Source organism: Chiloscyllium plagiosum, chromosome 26, assembly GCF_004010195.1.
Source record: "Chiloscyllium plagiosum isolate BGI_BamShark_2017 chromosome 26, ASM401019v2, whole genome shotgun sequence".
NCBI classification, from domain to species: domain Eukaryota; kingdom Metazoa; phylum Chordata; class Chondrichthyes; order Orectolobiformes; family Hemiscylliidae; genus Chiloscyllium; species Chiloscyllium plagiosum.
Genome location: NC_057735.1, coordinates 8,215,273 through 8,232,061, shown reverse-complemented (window position 1 = coordinate 8,232,061; position 16,789 = coordinate 8,215,273).

Below are 16,789 nucleotides of genomic sequence, written 5' to 3'. Positions count from 1 at the left end.
CAATTTAGATTGCTCCAGGTGGAAATTGAATTTTCTAACCTGAAGGTCAGTGTGCCAACCAAACCATATCTAACTCTTACCAATTACCGAGTTTTGGAGAAGATTTGTAGCTCAGATTGAGGTTCTGGTTGTAAGTTTGCTCGCGGAGCTATAAGGTTCATTTTCAGACATTTCATCACCCTACCAGGTAACATCTTCAGTGAGCCTCCGGTGAAGTCTAGTTATCTAGTATGGTGACGAAACGTCTGAAAACAAACCTTCCAGCTCAGCGAGCAAAGTATTACAGGCCTTTTTTTTATATAGGTGTGAGACACAGTGAATCTTTATTCAGTTTCCACCACCAGGAAGAAAGGAAACACCCGAGTGGCCTGTGACAAGCAGTGCCCTTCACATCAAAGGGCAATGCTGTGTAATCAAACAGTGAAGGGGAGGGCAGAGATTAAATCAAAATAGAGTTGGAGGGGGAAATAATGCCCTCCACTCCCTGTGGCGCCTACTACAGGCCATATATAGTGTATTGTTACATCAGATTAATTTCGAAGCATATTGAATGATAAGTTTCTCTCTAAACAGCCATCTTCTTCTTTTTATTCTCATGAAGAATGGCTGGGTTCCTCTATGGTTCAATGAGCTCAGAGACAGCTGACAATTATGGGCAGCACGGTGGCTCAGTGGTTAGCACTGCCGCTTCACAGGGACCTGGGTTCAATTCCTGCCTCAGGCAACTGTCTGTGTGGCGTTCGTGCATTCTTCCTGTGTCTGCATGGATTTTCTCCGGGTGCTCCAGTTTCCTCCCACAATCCAAAAATGTGCAGGTTAGGTGAATTGGCCATGCTAAATTGTCCGTAGTGTTAGGTCAAGAGGTAAATGTAGGGGAATAGGTCTGGGTGGGTTGCTCTTTGGAGGGTCAGTGTGGACTTGTTGGGCCGAAGGGCCTGTTTCCATGTTGTAAGTAATCTAATCTAATCTAATCAGTAATTCCAGTGCATGGACTGTAGACCCAGCCCCATTCAAGACAGCACATGCTTAAAAGGTGAGGTAACTGAGCTGTTTGGAGGTTTTTCATTCCTTCCAAAGCTTCAACTTCACCTCTGCATATTTGTGACAAAGTCTCATGGCGGTTTCAGTGCCTTCCCAAATGTTGGTGAGTTGCCAACTTTGATTTTCCACATGGAGGTGGGGAATGTTTGTCCTCCTCCAGGGGATTTTTCCCTGAAGTGTTTCCACAGTCCCTTTGGGAGTGTCTTGTAGCAATCTATTGTCAAGTGAGACAATTATTTCGAGAGACTGGTGTCAGGCTCATGATCAATTTGGCCCAGTAGGTCGAAGTGCTTTTATGTGATTCCCACCTTGAAGCTGGGGAGGTTGGCTCTGGAGAGAATGCTGTAATTGGTCCATCCTTCTTGCCATGAATTTTGAGCATCTTGCAAAGGCACAACTGCTGGCAATTCAACAGTATTTTAGGCTACTGTAGGATGTACAAAGCTCAGAAGCAAATAGGAGCATAGAGATCACTGCTGCCCAGTAAACCATAACAATAGTGGTACTGTATTGTACTGTCTATATTTCTATAATCTCAGGTTTGAGATCCCAGTTCTCAAATGTACTTTCCCTTAGTCAGCCAAAGGCTGAATTGACTCAATTGACGACAATGATGAATTTTGTTGTCTATGTCTACCTTCATCGGTAGAAGGCTACAGCAGTGCAAGTGTACTTGTATGACACACACTGCAGATGCACAAGGAGGTAGTTCACCACCAACTTCTCAAGGGCAATTAAGGATCTTTGTACGATCTTTGTATGTTATGATCTGCACACAAAACAAAACTTTTCACTGTATTTAGGTACATGTGACAATAATAAATCAAACCCAAATCTAATCAAATGTTTGCCATGCCAAACTTATAGAGTCATAGAGATATACAGCATGGAAACAGACCCTTCGGTCCAACCTGTCCATGCCAACCAGATATCCCAACCCAATCTAGTCCCACCTACCAGCACCTGACCCATATCACTCCAAACCCTTCCTATTCATATACCCATCCAAATGCCTCTTAAATGTTGCAATTGTACCAGCCTCCATCACAACCTCTGGCAGCTCATTCCATACACGTACCACCCTCTGCGTGAAAAGGTTGCCCCTTAGGTCTCTTTTATATCTTTCCCCTCTTACCCTAAACCCATGCCCTCTAATTCTGGACTCCCCGATCCCAGGGAAAAGACTTTGACTATTTACCCTATCCGTGCCCCTCATAATTTTGTAAACATCTATAAGGTCACCCTTCAGACTCCGACGCTCCAGGGAAAACAGTTCCAGCCTATTCAGCCTCTCCCTGTAGCTCAAACCCTCCAACCCTGGCAACATCCTTGTAAATCTTTTCTGAACCCTTTCAAGTTTCACAACATCTTTCTGATAGGAAGCAGACCAGAATTGCTCGCAATATTCTAACAGTGGCTTAACCAATGTCCTGTACAGCCGCAACATGACCTCCCAACTCCTGTACTCAATACTCAACAATAAAGGAAAGCATACCAAACGCCTTCTTCACTATCCTATCTACCTGCGACTCCACTTTCAAGGAGCTATGAACCTGCACTCCAAAGTCTCTTTGTTCAGCAACACTCCCTAGGACCCTACCATTAAGTGTATAAGTCCTGTTAGGATTTGCTTTCCCGAAATGCAGCACCTTGCATTTATCTGAATTTAACTCCATCTGCCACGTCTCAGCCCATTGGCCCATCTGATCAAGATCCTGTTGTAATCTAAGATACCCTTCTTCGCTGTCCACTACACCTCCAATTTGGGTTTCGTCTGCAAACTTACTAACTGTATCTCTTATGCTTGCATCCAAATCATTAATGTAAATGACAAAAAGTAGAGGACCCAGTACCGATCCTGGTGGCACTCCACTGGTCACAGGCCTCCAGTCTGAAAAACAACCCTCCACCACCACCCTCTGTCTTCTACATTTGAGCCAGTTCTGTATCCAAGGTCAGTCCTTGCCTTTCCAAATACATGTACATCCTGTCCCTCGGGATTCCCTCCAACCACTTGCCCACCACCGAGGTCAGGCTCACTGGTCTATAGTTCCCTGGCTTGTCTTTACTGCCCTTCTTAAACAGTGGCATCAAGTTTGCCAACCTCCAGTCTTCCTGCACCTCACCTGTGAGTATCGATGATACAAATATCTCAGCAAGAGGCCCAGCAATCACTTCTCTAGCTTCCCACAGAGTTCTCAGGTACACCTGATCAGGTCCTGGGGATTTATCCACCTTTAACCGTTTCAAGACATCCAGCACTTCCTCTTCTGTAATCTGGACATTTAGCAAGATGTCACCATCTATTTCCCTACAGTCTATATCTTCCATATCTGCCAATTGAAGCAGCATGGGAGTCTTGCCATCATTCAAACTGTACAGTCAGCCTTGTCAGAGCCACACAAAGCAAAGCATTTTGTAAAAAAACAGTGCATGTCGACTGATCTTGAAAACTTTATTTTTATACATTTTTAATATAAACTGGGAGCTGTCACTGGAATGGATGCTGCACACAATAAAATTCAGTTGCTGTTTAAATGTGGCTGAGTGAAAAACACCAATATTTCAGAAAGAGATATGCAGCCCAAGCAGTATAGCTCCAGTCTGACAGCTGTGTCTTGACTCTCAGCAGCCGCTAGTCACCAATATTTAGCATAACAAGTACAAAAACAGAAATAGCTGGAAAAGCTCAGCAGGTCTGGCAGTTTCTGTGGAGAGATCTGAGTTAACATTTCAGGTTAAGTCACCCTTCCTCAGAACTGATGGTAGTTAGGAAAATGTTGATTTATGTGCAGAAGATAGGGTGTGGGAAGGGGTTAAGGAATAAACAATAGGTGTGGATAGAGCCCAAGGAGAGAGAAAAACAGTTGGACAGCTGAAGGAGTGGGTAGCGAACTGGCTAGGAGAGTGAATAGCTATTAATGGGGACTGTTAGTGGTTAACATTGGGCTGTGTGTGATAGCAAGGTAAAAACAAGGAGTGCAGAGTCTGGATTAGAGTGGCGCTGGAAAAGCACAGCAGGTCAGGCAGCATCCGAGGAGCTGGAAAATCGACGTTTTGGGCAAAAGCCCTTCATCTGAAATAGAGGCAGGGTGCCTGTAGAGTGGACTCTTTGCTACCTTCCCCTACCCTCCTCTCTGACCTATCTCCTCCATCCCCACCCCCATTCACCTATTGTACTCTTTGCTACCTTCTCCCCAGCCCCACCCCCCTCTCATTTATCTCTCCACTCTGCAGGCACCCTGCCTCTATTCCTGATGAAGGGCTTTTGCCCGAAACGCCGATTTTCCTGCTCCTCGGATGATGCCTGACCTGCTGTGCTTTTTCAGCACCACTCTAATCTATGTGATAGCAAGGCCAAATGTGTGGGAATTGTGGTAAGGATATGGGAGAGATCAAGCCTGAAATTGTTCATCTTGATATTGAGTCCAAAAGGGTTGCAGGGTCCCCAAGTGGAAAATGAGATGCTGTTCTTTCAGCTTGCACTGAGGTTCACAGGAGCACTGCAGCAAGCTCGAGATGGAGATGTTGGCCAGGGAACAGGGTGGTGTGCTGAAGTGACAGGAAACTCAGGTTCTGTCCATAAAAAAGATCCTGAGCTTCCAGTTGCCTATCACTTTAACACTCCACCCTGCCCCCTGGCCAACATCTCTGTCTCAGGTTTGCTGCAGTGCTCCAGTGAAGCTCAGTGCAATCTGGAAGAACTGCATCTCATTTTCTGCTTGGGGACCCTGCAGCCTTCAGGACTCAATATCAAGTTCAATAACTTTAGAGCTTGATCGCTCCCATGTCCTGACACCAATTTCCACCTCCCAGGTCTTGTTGTCATATACAGTAGTCTGCTGTACACATCCCATGATTAGTCACAAACAGTGTCCATCAAGAGCTATTCTCCCTCCCAGCCAGATCGTTATCCACACCTTTGTCTTTCCAACTGTTCTTCTCTGTCTTTGGGATCGATGCCCACCTATCATTTACTCCTTACTCCCTCCCCCAACTTATCTTCTGCATTTAAACCAATGTTTTCCGAGCTACCATTAGTTCTGAAGAAGGATCATTCAACCCAAAACATTAACTCTGCTTTCTTTGCATAGGTGCCGCCAGACCTGCTGAGTTTGTCCAGCAATTTCTGCTTTTGTTTGTCTCCAGAATCCACAGTTCTTTGTTTTATTTTAACATAACAATGCTTCAGATAACTTGCCTGTGAGGGTCAGTGTACCTCTGTGATCTATAGACTATTTATCTACTCTGCAGTTATTTTGATTAACTATACTCAACTATAATCAAAGATAATTGGTTACAATCAATTCTTACAATTGTAAAAGCTAATTAAGACCCTTGTAGTATCAAGTGAAACCCTGTCGCTACTGCTGCTAATTTGCTTATAAGAACATAAGACAATAAAAGTCCAAGGTCCATCTAGTTTGCCTAATACCTTCCTGCAAATGATGATAATGGAGTTGTTGACTGATCATAACAATCTGTCTGTATCAATTAGTTAACAACAGACATTGAAATGAGAGAACAGGGAGCTCTGGGACCTATAGATCCAACATAAGTTTTTTTTCTTTCCTTCATATGTTAGACAGTAGTATGTCACCTTGAAATTACATAATGCATTCCAAGATGTTATTTCTACAGAGAAATCTGTGCAGCTTATATTTGTGACTACATTGTATGAGTGTATGAGTTGCGGCTGAGCTGGTTCATTTTATCTCTTAGTTGCTAGGTTTTTGGTTCAAGTCCACTCCAAAATTTAAGTACAAAAATCAAGACTGAAGCCCTTGTGCAGAACTGAGGGAATGCTTCACCATCAGAATTGTCACGTTCCCTACGAGATAGCAAAGTGGGGCCCCGTTTCAACGTGCATTAAAGATTCTGTGGCCCTATTTTGGAGAAGTGGGAGTGTTATTGCTTTTGTCCATGCCATTATTTATTCTTCAATCAACATCACACAACAGGTTATCTGGTCATTTGCACAATACTATTTGTGGGAGCTTCCACATTAGTGACTGCAGTTTTAAAAAGGCTGTAAAGTACTTTGAGTCAGTCCATTAACTGTGAAAGGAGTTAAAATAAATGCCAGTCTTTCTTTTTCCCCTTTCTATGAATGAATTAAAATTAAATATTTCCATCTGAGGAGCCTCAGGAATTAGAGGACAACGTTTAAAAATAAGATGTCCATCATTTAAGATGAAGAGGATATTTTGGAACTCTTTTCTTCAGAAAGCAGTGGAGATGGATATGAAGCTGGAGGTCATTGAGTACTTTTATGGCACCCCTCTTTGATACTTTGAATAGTTGATATTTGCAGAAGATTAAGTGTTCAGTAGAGCTTAACTCTGTTTTTAAAATAAACTTTGTGCACAGGAACTGAGAAGAATTGAGAGTACGTGCACGTTCTGAGGTGTCTTTAATGTTATCGACAGAATCGTAAATGTAACGTCATTTATGGTGAGCATTTATGAAAACAGTACACCTGAAAAACAAGTAATGCTACATTTACTGAACCAGGCCCCTTCTCCATCCTGACTACACCCTGAACACACTGAGTTGCAAATGCCAACGATCTGCTGAAACATTTCCATTTTTCCACGCAGCCTTGAAATTATGTTGCACTGGACAGATGTCCTATAAGTGAGATCTATGTAAACTAGTCCTTGGCTCTCAATTATTTATTTGCACTTATTTTTCTTTGTCTCATTGTATAAATGCATAGGGCCTGCCAGTCTCTGGTTTTGTTCATTTGTATGCAACATCATTGTCACATTGTCTTTTTAACTCTTTGAGTAATTTTCTCTCTCCTTTCCTTATTGTTTCTATTTCTCTCATTCTCTTCTTTTTCCTTCTTTCGCTCTCAACTGTTTCTTTCTCTCATTTTACTTCTTGCTTTTTTTTGTTTTTCTCTCTCTCTCTTGCTTTCTTGTTCTTTCGCCCTATTCTATGCCAACATGTTTTGGGTAGTAAAAATTTACAATCAATATACATACAATGAATGTGTTTTTTAAACAAAGGGTGTGCCTGATTTGCAACATGGACTGAAAATGATGTTGGAATTGGGATTCATTGACATTGGCAGCGCAGCAGTCTGAGAGTGTTTGTATTTTTCTTTTCAATTTGTTTCCTGGCAGCTACTTGCAAAGTAAAATCAAAAACAGATAAACAATGAAGGAACTTTATTTCAAGAACTAGAGATCTCGGTAATCCTAGGAAACAGTAAATGATCCTTTGGGAACTAGTGTGACTTGGCGCAGCAGCTAACACGTCTATACAGTTGTAGCCCACAGTGAATACCAGGCACTGTTAATAAAGCACAAAATCATCTCTGTCAGCACATGTGAACCTGAAGACTCCAGCCAGAAACTCATAAAATGTATGGAACCATTTTTCAGTAATTTCGCAGTAAGCTCGGTAAGTTAGTTAGAAGACTGGAAGTGTTGGAGGAAATGAGAAGCATATTTCTTCCTTTAAGAGATTACCAGATTGACTGCCCCTAATGATAAACAGATTCAAATCTGTAATCTATAAAATCTTTGCAAAGTGTAGTAGTCGTGTTCAGTGTCTCTGTGTTGGGCCTGCAGAGATCCAGAAGGCCACTGTTCTTTCACCCATATTCATCTCCCTTTTGCTTTCTGTGAAGCTCTTTGGGAACGGGGATCAGGCAGAGTGAATTGAGAATTGTTGAGATGGGTCTATACAACAGGACGGTATGCCTCAAACCCATGTGACCCATCTACACAGATGACCAATCATTGACCAACAACTGAGAAAGAAAAATGACACAATTCCCAACAGTGTCTGGTGCACACCCATGGCAAGGAGTGAGACTGAAAGTGTGGTAGATTAGATTACAGTGTGGAAACAGGCCCTTCGGCCCAACAAGTCCACACCGCCCTGCCGAAGCGCAACCCACCCATACCCCTACATTTACCCCTTACCTAACACTACGGGCAATTTAGCATGGCCAATTCACCTGACCTGTACATCTTTGGACTGTGGGAGGAAACCAGTGCACCCGGAGGAAACCCACGCAGACACGGGGAGAACGTGCAAACTCCACACAGTCAGTCGCCTGAGGCGGGAATTGAACCCGGGTCTCTGATGCTGTGAGGCAGCAGTGCTAACCACTGTGCCACCGTGAGACAGATGAAAGACAAGGTATCACTTGAACACGCAGTTTGCGGCAGTGAAGGATTTAGAGATTACTGAAGTGCAAGGTGCAAACATTCAAAGTGTAAGAGAGTATGAAGAAATAATCGACCACTTCACCCCTTTAATTTTAGCTGTTGAGCCACAAATATATGATCCTGGAACCCTCAGTTGCTTTAAACAGAAAATAAAATTCCAGAACTTCAGTTTGTTTCCTTTCACTGGGATTCTAACTACAGATGCATTGCTGAAATCTTTTACAATAGATAACTGCAATAATCTTGATTGCCAAGGTGTTCTGTGTTCACACAACATCTACGCCTGTCTCAGATCCCTATGCTTCCCAGAGCTGAAAGGAGGTGTGGGAGGCATTAATCAGAGTGATGATATGTTGATTCTATCGATATGATATCATTGGACCCATCATTCTTGTGCTGGCCTTTCAAAACAATTGTTCAATTGGTGTCGCTTTACCCATAGGCTGCAAGTGTTTCCTTCTTGAGATTCCCTTCTGAAAGTTGCTGCCACCGTTTCAGACAGCCCATTCCAGGTCATAACGACTCCCTAAATCCCAAGGCCATTTCTCTAAATATCCCCTCTTCCCTTTTACCAGTCTACTTAAAACAATATGTCCTTCGGCTACTAAGCTTCTCTTCAGTGAGAACATTTTTTTTTCCATAAAAACCATATGTAATTTGGATATAAATTATTTTAAGATTTCATGGTTGAGCCAATATGATTGAAACAAGGAATTAAGCTGTGTTGAGGGATCACAGTGATAGCATTAAACATTCCTTTCCTCCTTTGCATGAAGCCTGGCCTGCAAATGCACATTAAAATATAATTTTATTGACTTCTCAAAGTTTGTATGTACCTTAGCACATGTGATGGCCTTGTACATTGAAGCATACACTCATGTGTGTATTTTATGAGAGTATTGTGTACTTTAATTGCTTATAGTGGGACTGCGTTGATACAGCCTAAGCTCTTGGCTTGATTCTGTTTGCATTACGAGTAATATAGATGAGTGAGGCAACTTGTTTTGTCTTAGTTACTGGGAGTCCATGTGCTACCAGTCAAAGGCCAAACATTCATCAGTGGGATTGAGATCAGTTTCATATATTCTTTGACCATATTGTGGAACCATAAGGAGGGGACAGGGTGAGATGGGTGCACATTCTTACAACCAGTAATGAGGCTTGTACCTCTCTGATTGCTAAGGGCAGTTCTCATTGTCCCATGGGAAAGGTTCAGCAGTGTCCTGTGGGATACGAGATGAATCAGGGCCTGAGAGAATTCCAATTAAGAAGGTTAGGTGCTGAGATGTACACCCATAAAATAGTGCACCACAGAAGGAGGCAATTCAGTCATTTGAGTCTGAATGAGCTCTTACAAAGATTAATACAGCTATTCCCAAGTCACTGTTAAATCTGTATCCATCACCTTAGAATACAAGGAGAAGAAATCATGCTGCTGCTACACAAAGTCATGGTTAGACAACACCAGTGAAGAACTACACCTTGGGATGGAGATATTGCCTCTGGAAAGTGTACAATACAGACTTACTAGGATGTTTACCTGGTCACAAAAGGTTAATGTGAGAGGTGAGATTACACAAAATCTTGAAATTTTGGTTTGATTAAAATTTTCAAGATATGAAGGGGCATTGATAAGGCAGAAGGAAAGAAATAATTGTCACTGGGGAATCTAGAACAGTGGGGAGAAAGTGAGGTCTGCAGATGCTGGAGATCGGAGATGGAAATGTGTTGCTGGAAAAGCACAGCAGGTCAGGCAGCATCCAGGGAACAGGAGAATCGACGTTTCGGGCATTAGCCTGAAGAAGGGCTAATGCCCGAAACGTCGATTCTCCTGTTCCCTAGATGCTGCCTGACCTGCTGCGCTTTTCCAGCAACACACATTCCAATCTAGAACAGTGGGCCTAGTCTAAGAATTAGAACGAGACTTACCAGGAATGAAATTAGGAAACACTTCTACACACAAATTATCGTCGCTGTTTGGAACTCTCTTCAACGAATGGCATTTGACGTTGCATCAAACATTACTTTCACACTAAGATTGTTTTGTTTGGTGTAACAGATCGGGAGCAATGTGCGATAATTTGTGTCTTATCTCACTCCTTGGCTGGTTGCAACAAGATGTATTTGAAGAGGAGCAATTTAACCCCTTTACTGTAGTGACAGACAAGAACAGATTTTATTATATATTTAAATCAAAAGTGAAAATAAATATTTGTTTCCACAATGCCCAAAATTAAAGGCAATAGAAAGACCCATTTTAAAATGTACACATACAAAATGGGTGCTGGAGATATAAAATGTACTTAGATTAGGAGAAAGGTAAAATAGAAATTGGTCATTTCTTTACATTCCTTAAGTTGCGATTCAAAATTTCAGAATTCTTTCCTGGGGTGTATGGAATTTGCTGCCAGAGGAAATGGTGGAGGCTGGTACAATTACAACATTTAAAAGGCATCTGGATGGGTATATGAATAGGAAGGGTTTAGAGGGACATTGGTCAAATACTGGCAAATGGGACTAGATTAATTTAGGGTATCTGGTTAGCATGGACAAGTTGTACAGAAAGGTCTGTTTCCATGCTGTATATCTCTATGACACTACAACAAATAGAGGTTAGATTTTTGGATTTTTGGTCAAAACGATAATCAAGTTTGTATTGTGAAAAAATGTGATCTTGCCCCTCTTCATTGACTGAGATGAAATTCTTTTGTAAAGAATCTTCCACTTTGCAGGGAAGCCAATTTGAAAGGCACGTTTTGATGCAATTTATGTAGCCATGTTTGTCCTTGTCTGTCTGAAGGAAGTCACCTGACACCAATATTCCATTTGTTTTTAAGATAAACTGCCCATCACCTAATGAGCTTTACAGGCATACTCTGACCATAACAACGGAGATGAAGCAAAAGCGAGTACATAGATATAGGTCATGGATCAGCCATGATCACATTGATTGATAGAATAGGCTCCAAGTGCTACATAGCCTACATATGTTTGTAGGTGTCTAATGGATAGTGCATTCTAGCTCCCAACCATTCACTGCATAAATATTGCTTTTTTTGTTTACGGTGAGCCTGACCTCGGTGGTGGGCAAGTTGTTGGAGGGAATCCTGAAGACAGGATGTGCATGCATTTGGAAAGGCAAGGACTGATTCGGGATAGTCAACATGGCTTTGTGCGTGGGAAATCGTGTCTCACAAACTTGATTGAGTTTTTTGATGACGTAACAAAGAGGATTGATGAGGGCAGAGCCGTAGATGTGATCTATATGGACTTCAATAAGGTGTTCAACAAGGTTGAACACCTTACTGAAGGAGACTGATTAGCAAGGTTAGATCTCGTGGAATACAGGGAGAACTAGCCATTTGGATACAGAACTGGCTCAAAGGTAGAAGACAGAGGGTGGTGGTGGAGGGTTGTTTTTCAGACTGGAGGCATGTGACCATCTACTTTTTGTCATTTACATAAATTATTTGGAAGTGAGCATAAGAAGTACGGTTAGTAAGTTTGCAGATGACACCAAAATTGGAAGTGTAGTGGACAGCGAAGAGGGTTACCTCAGATTACAATTGAGTACAGGAGTTGGGAGGTCATGTTGCGGCTGTACAGGACATTGGTTAGGCCACTGTTGGAATATTGCTTGCAATTCAGGTCTCCTTCCTATCGAAAAGATGTTGTGAAACTTGAAAGGGTTCAGAAAAGATTTACAAGGATGTTGCCAGGGTTGGAGGATTTGAGCTATACAGTGAGGCTGAACAGGCTGGGGCTGTTTTCCCTGGAGCATCGGAGGCTGAGTGGTGACCTTATAAAGGTTTACAAAATTATGAGGGGCATGGATAGAATAAATAGACAAAGTCTTTTCCCTTGGGTCGGGGAGTCCAGAATTAGAGGGCATAGGTTTAGGTTGAGAGGGAAAGATATAAAAGGGACCTAAGGGGCAACCTTTTCACGCAGAGGGTGGTACGTGTATGGAATGAGCTGCCAGAGGATGTGGTGGAGGCTGGTACAATTGCAACATTTAAGAGGCATTTGGATGGGTATATGAATAGGAAGAGTTTGGAGGGATATGGGCCGGGTGCTGGCAGGTGGGACTAGATTGGGTTGGAATATCTGGTCGGCGTGGACGGGCTGGACCGAACGGTCTGTTTCCATGCTGTACATCTCTATGACTCTATAATTTGTGTCCTCTCACAGGTTTCTCACTATTTACACAATCTAAGAACTTCATGATTTCAAACATCTCCATTGAATCACCTCTTAGCCTTTGCTGCTTCAGAAAGCAGGATTCAGGCAATAGTAAGTATGTCAGGGGAACTGTCTCTTTGGAATGGAACATTGACATTGATGGAGCCCCTGTGTAATGCTGATATGTAGCACTTAATCTTGAGCTTGGAGACTGCCCATTTTCTGCAGGTGCCAGAATTGAGGTTACGTTCCTGAACCCCATGACACTCTAAGCTCCCTAATGATATGTACTAACTCTCATTCTGAGACATATCTAACATTTGAGGTGTTGTCTCTGGCCATGAATGCACAAGGCATAGATGTGTCTACCGGGGCTTTTGGGGATGGGAGAAACATTCATGAGGTTGTGGGATGGGGTAGTGCAGAGGTTGACTCACACTGAAGTTTGCAAAGTGATGCAGGATTCTCTGGGTAGTTTCATCTGAATACTATGACTGAAGTTGTGTTGTACTTGATGCACTAATGTGAGGGTTATATTCTTGTGAGTGATCATTAACAGATTTTAATAGAGTTATACAGCACGGAAACAGACCCGACAGTCCAACTTGTCCAAGCCAACCAGATTTTTCAAACTGAACTAGGTCCACTTGCCTGGGTTTGGCCCATATCCCTCTAAACCTTTCCTAATTATTTACCCATCCAAACGTCTTTTAAATGTTATAACTGTACCTGCATCTATCACTTGCTCTCGCAGTTCATTCTACATCCGAACCAAACTCTGTGTGAAAAAGCCATCCCTCAGGTCCCTTTTAAATCCTTCTCCTCTGACCTTAAAATTATATCCTCGTTTTGAATTTCCCTATCCTAGGGGCAAGCCCTTTGCTATTCTCCTTATCCATGTCCTTTATGATTTTATAAATTCGATAAGGTCACCCCTCAACCTCCTATGGTCCAGGGTAAGAAGTCCTAATCTATCTAGCCTTTCCATATTGAATATAACAATATCCAGGGGATGGGAAGACAGTGTATCTTACCTGGAGTTATACAAACCCAAGTTCCAGCTCTGTGTGACTTGAAGTCAATCTAATTCGCATCCATTCACACATGCTCAGCAGTTATACTTAGAGTAAAGATACTGTTTCCTTTTGACCAGGGAATTTAAAATTTATATGAGAAATGGGTGAAAGGGTATAACTTGGATTTTGGGGGGAGAATCAGGTCTCTTGTGGAGATCTACTTTTGATGCTAGCTTCTGGATCTACCTGTGCTGAAAAATGACAAGAGTGGGATCCAAAGAGATCTAGTGGGATCTTCAGAGCAACAGTCTCCGATCCAAGTCTGGCCATAGCACTAGAGTAATTCTGTTGTTCCTCCTGAGAGTTTTATGAAAGGTGGGCTGTGTAGTGGGTTGGTTGAATCTTTAGCAGTATCTGCTGTGTCCCTATCAATGTTTGGGGTTGAAACCTCCTGAGGCAGAATCACTGAGCTGAACCTTACCAGAAATTGACTAAGTGTCATTTTTGTAGTGTTTCGTGGAGGGTTTGCTCTGTGAAGCTGAGTGAGTTCTCTCACAAACCATTCCAAACTCACCTCCTTATGTGCACCACATCCCTATGGCATCCCGCTCATCTGAAGCTAGTCCAATTCACCACTGCCAGGTTATCTTGGGATCCTTGATGCTGGGGCCATATCAACAAGATCCTCATGCCCCTAGACGCCAGTTGGCAGTGCCGAGTTGTCTTCATGGTTCAGTTAACTTGCCCCAGAAATAACAGCAAGGGGATATCGATGCCTTGCTTTGTGGACTTGGCCCTGGATGTTCTGTTGGATGAAATGGTATGGAGGAGGGCTTCCCTCTTCCCCTAGGACTGGCAGAGGAGGTAAAGACAGCAGACCTTACCACCGGGTCAATCAGAGAAACAAGACAAAGATTGGGATGATAATGAGCAATAATCCATACAAATTGACCTCTTGTTGCTCACTGGTGGGAATCTCATTTTGCTGTCCATTACTGGTTTGAAAAATGGGATGTTTCGCTCTTGACATTAAGAAACCCCTCACTGAACACACTTCACCCCAATTTTATGAGATTTCTCAACATGGCCCAGACTGTTCAGGGCTTACAAGGATTCCGCCCATAGCTTCTATCTCACCCAGACAAATTTGGAAATGGGAATCATGTCATTGACAGGTGGTACCTTAAGAGACAATATCAGAAACAGGGAGTGAAGGCAGAAGGAAAAGTTATCTTCGCTTTGTTTAGTTTACATGGAATGAAGTGTGCACCTTACGCCATCCAGTTAGGTCAACTGCGTAGGCTGGGTAAAAGACAGTAGTTCATTCTGTACAAAATGGTGTGTTTCAGTATGACAGGTTTCGCTGAACATGCAAAAGGATAAGAGTCTTCTTGGAGGAATGCTTAATGAAAACTAGTTAGAGCTTGTGCATCAGGGAACATTCCTCACATGTTAGCACAACCAGATATTGGAGTAAGGAAAGGCAACAATAAAAGTGGACGGTTTACTTTCTGAAACTAAAAAGAACAAAATTCTGGAAATTCGCAACAGATTAGGCAGCATCTATATGGTGGGAAACTTACATCTCCAGATCAATGTATTTTATTGTTATTTCCTTCCACTTTATCACAAACCTTTCCTTTCGAATTACCTTCCACATCTCCTCTTTTCCCCGTCCATATGTCCCTGTCTCTGAATTTGTGTAAAAAACAAACTCAGTTTCCAACTTCTCCCAGTTATGGTGAAAGATTATTGATCTGAAGAGTTGTTAGAGCAACCGTAACAGGTTTAACACCCTGAACGTCCAGTTGCCGGCCACTTCAACACCCCACCCTGTTCCCTGGCCAATATCTCTGACTAAAGTTTGCTGCAGTGCTCCAGTGAAGCTCAGCACAAGCTGGAAGAACAGCACCTCATTATCCACTTGCGGACCGTGTCGCCTTTTGGACTCACGATTAGATTACTTACAGTGTGGAAACAGGCCCTTCGGCCCAACAAGTCCATACCGACCCGCCGAAGCGTAACCCACCCAGACTCATTCCCCTACATTTACCCCTTCACCTAACACTACAGGCAATTTAGCACGGCCAATTCACCTAACCTGCACATTTTTGGATTGTGGGAGGAAACCGGAGCACCTGGAGGAAACCCACGCAGACACAGGGAGAATGTGCAAACTCCACACAGAGAGTCACCTGAGGCACAGGAATTGAACCTGGGACCCTGGCGCTGTGAGGCAGCAGTGCTAACCACTGTGCCACTGTGCCGAGTTCAATAATTTGAGGGCTTGAGTTCTCCCATGTGTTTACCCAACCCCACATCCCAGGCCTTGATATCACATAATCTGCTATTGCATACATCCCATTGTTAGCCACTAACAGTCTATTAATAAATATTGACCCACCTTGCCATACCGCTATCCACCCATTTGTATGTCCAACTGTTCTTTTCTCTCTTTGGGCTCTGTTGCTTACTCCTCCTCCCACCCTCTACCACCCTCTTCATATAAACTAACATTTTCCTAGTTATCATCAGTTCTAAGGAAGGGTCACTCGACACAAGCCGTTAACTCTGATTTCCCTCTACAGATGCTACCAGACCTGCTGAGTTTAGCCAGCAATTTCTGTTTTTGTAACAGGATTAACTCTGTTTTTCTCTCCATAGATGCTGCCAGAACTCCTGTGTTGTTTTTCTGATTTTTTTTCAGAAAACAAGTTTGAATTGGTTAACACGCAAAACCTCCCAATCTAGTGAAAAGGTGGGGAGAAACATAATCAAAGTACTGTGTCTATCAAAGTGCCATTGCCTTTCCATATAGTGAAAGTACTGTCAGGAGATCTCTGACTTTGTGAGTTGGGCCCTCTACTGAGCTTGGAGTTGGTTCCTGAAGAAGGGCTAATGCCCGAAACGTTGATTCTCCTGTTCCCTGGATGCTGCCTGACCTGCTGCGCTGTTCCAGCAACACATTTTCAGCTCTGATCTCCAGCATCTGCAGACCTCATTTTCTCCTCATTAATGCATATCAATCTTGGTTAAACTCTCAGTGACAATGGGAGAAAGTGAGAACTCCTACTAGCTTTTACGTCAGGGCATATTTCAGGAAGTAACTTATTTCTATTCTCACAGACATTATTATATGAACTAAATTAAAACCTTGATGTTTGTGCTGGTGCAGTGCCTCAGGTTTCTTTGGATACTTCCTAAACTTTGCACAAGAGTGGACCACCGGATGTGCTATTGCTGATGATAAATGAAGTGTTTCTGCTGATATTAGAGCAGGGTTTCTCAAAGTAAGTCATGACCCCTTTTAGTGGGGTCACAAGTAGAGATTTTGGGGCTTGCAAATTCCAGGATGACTATGGC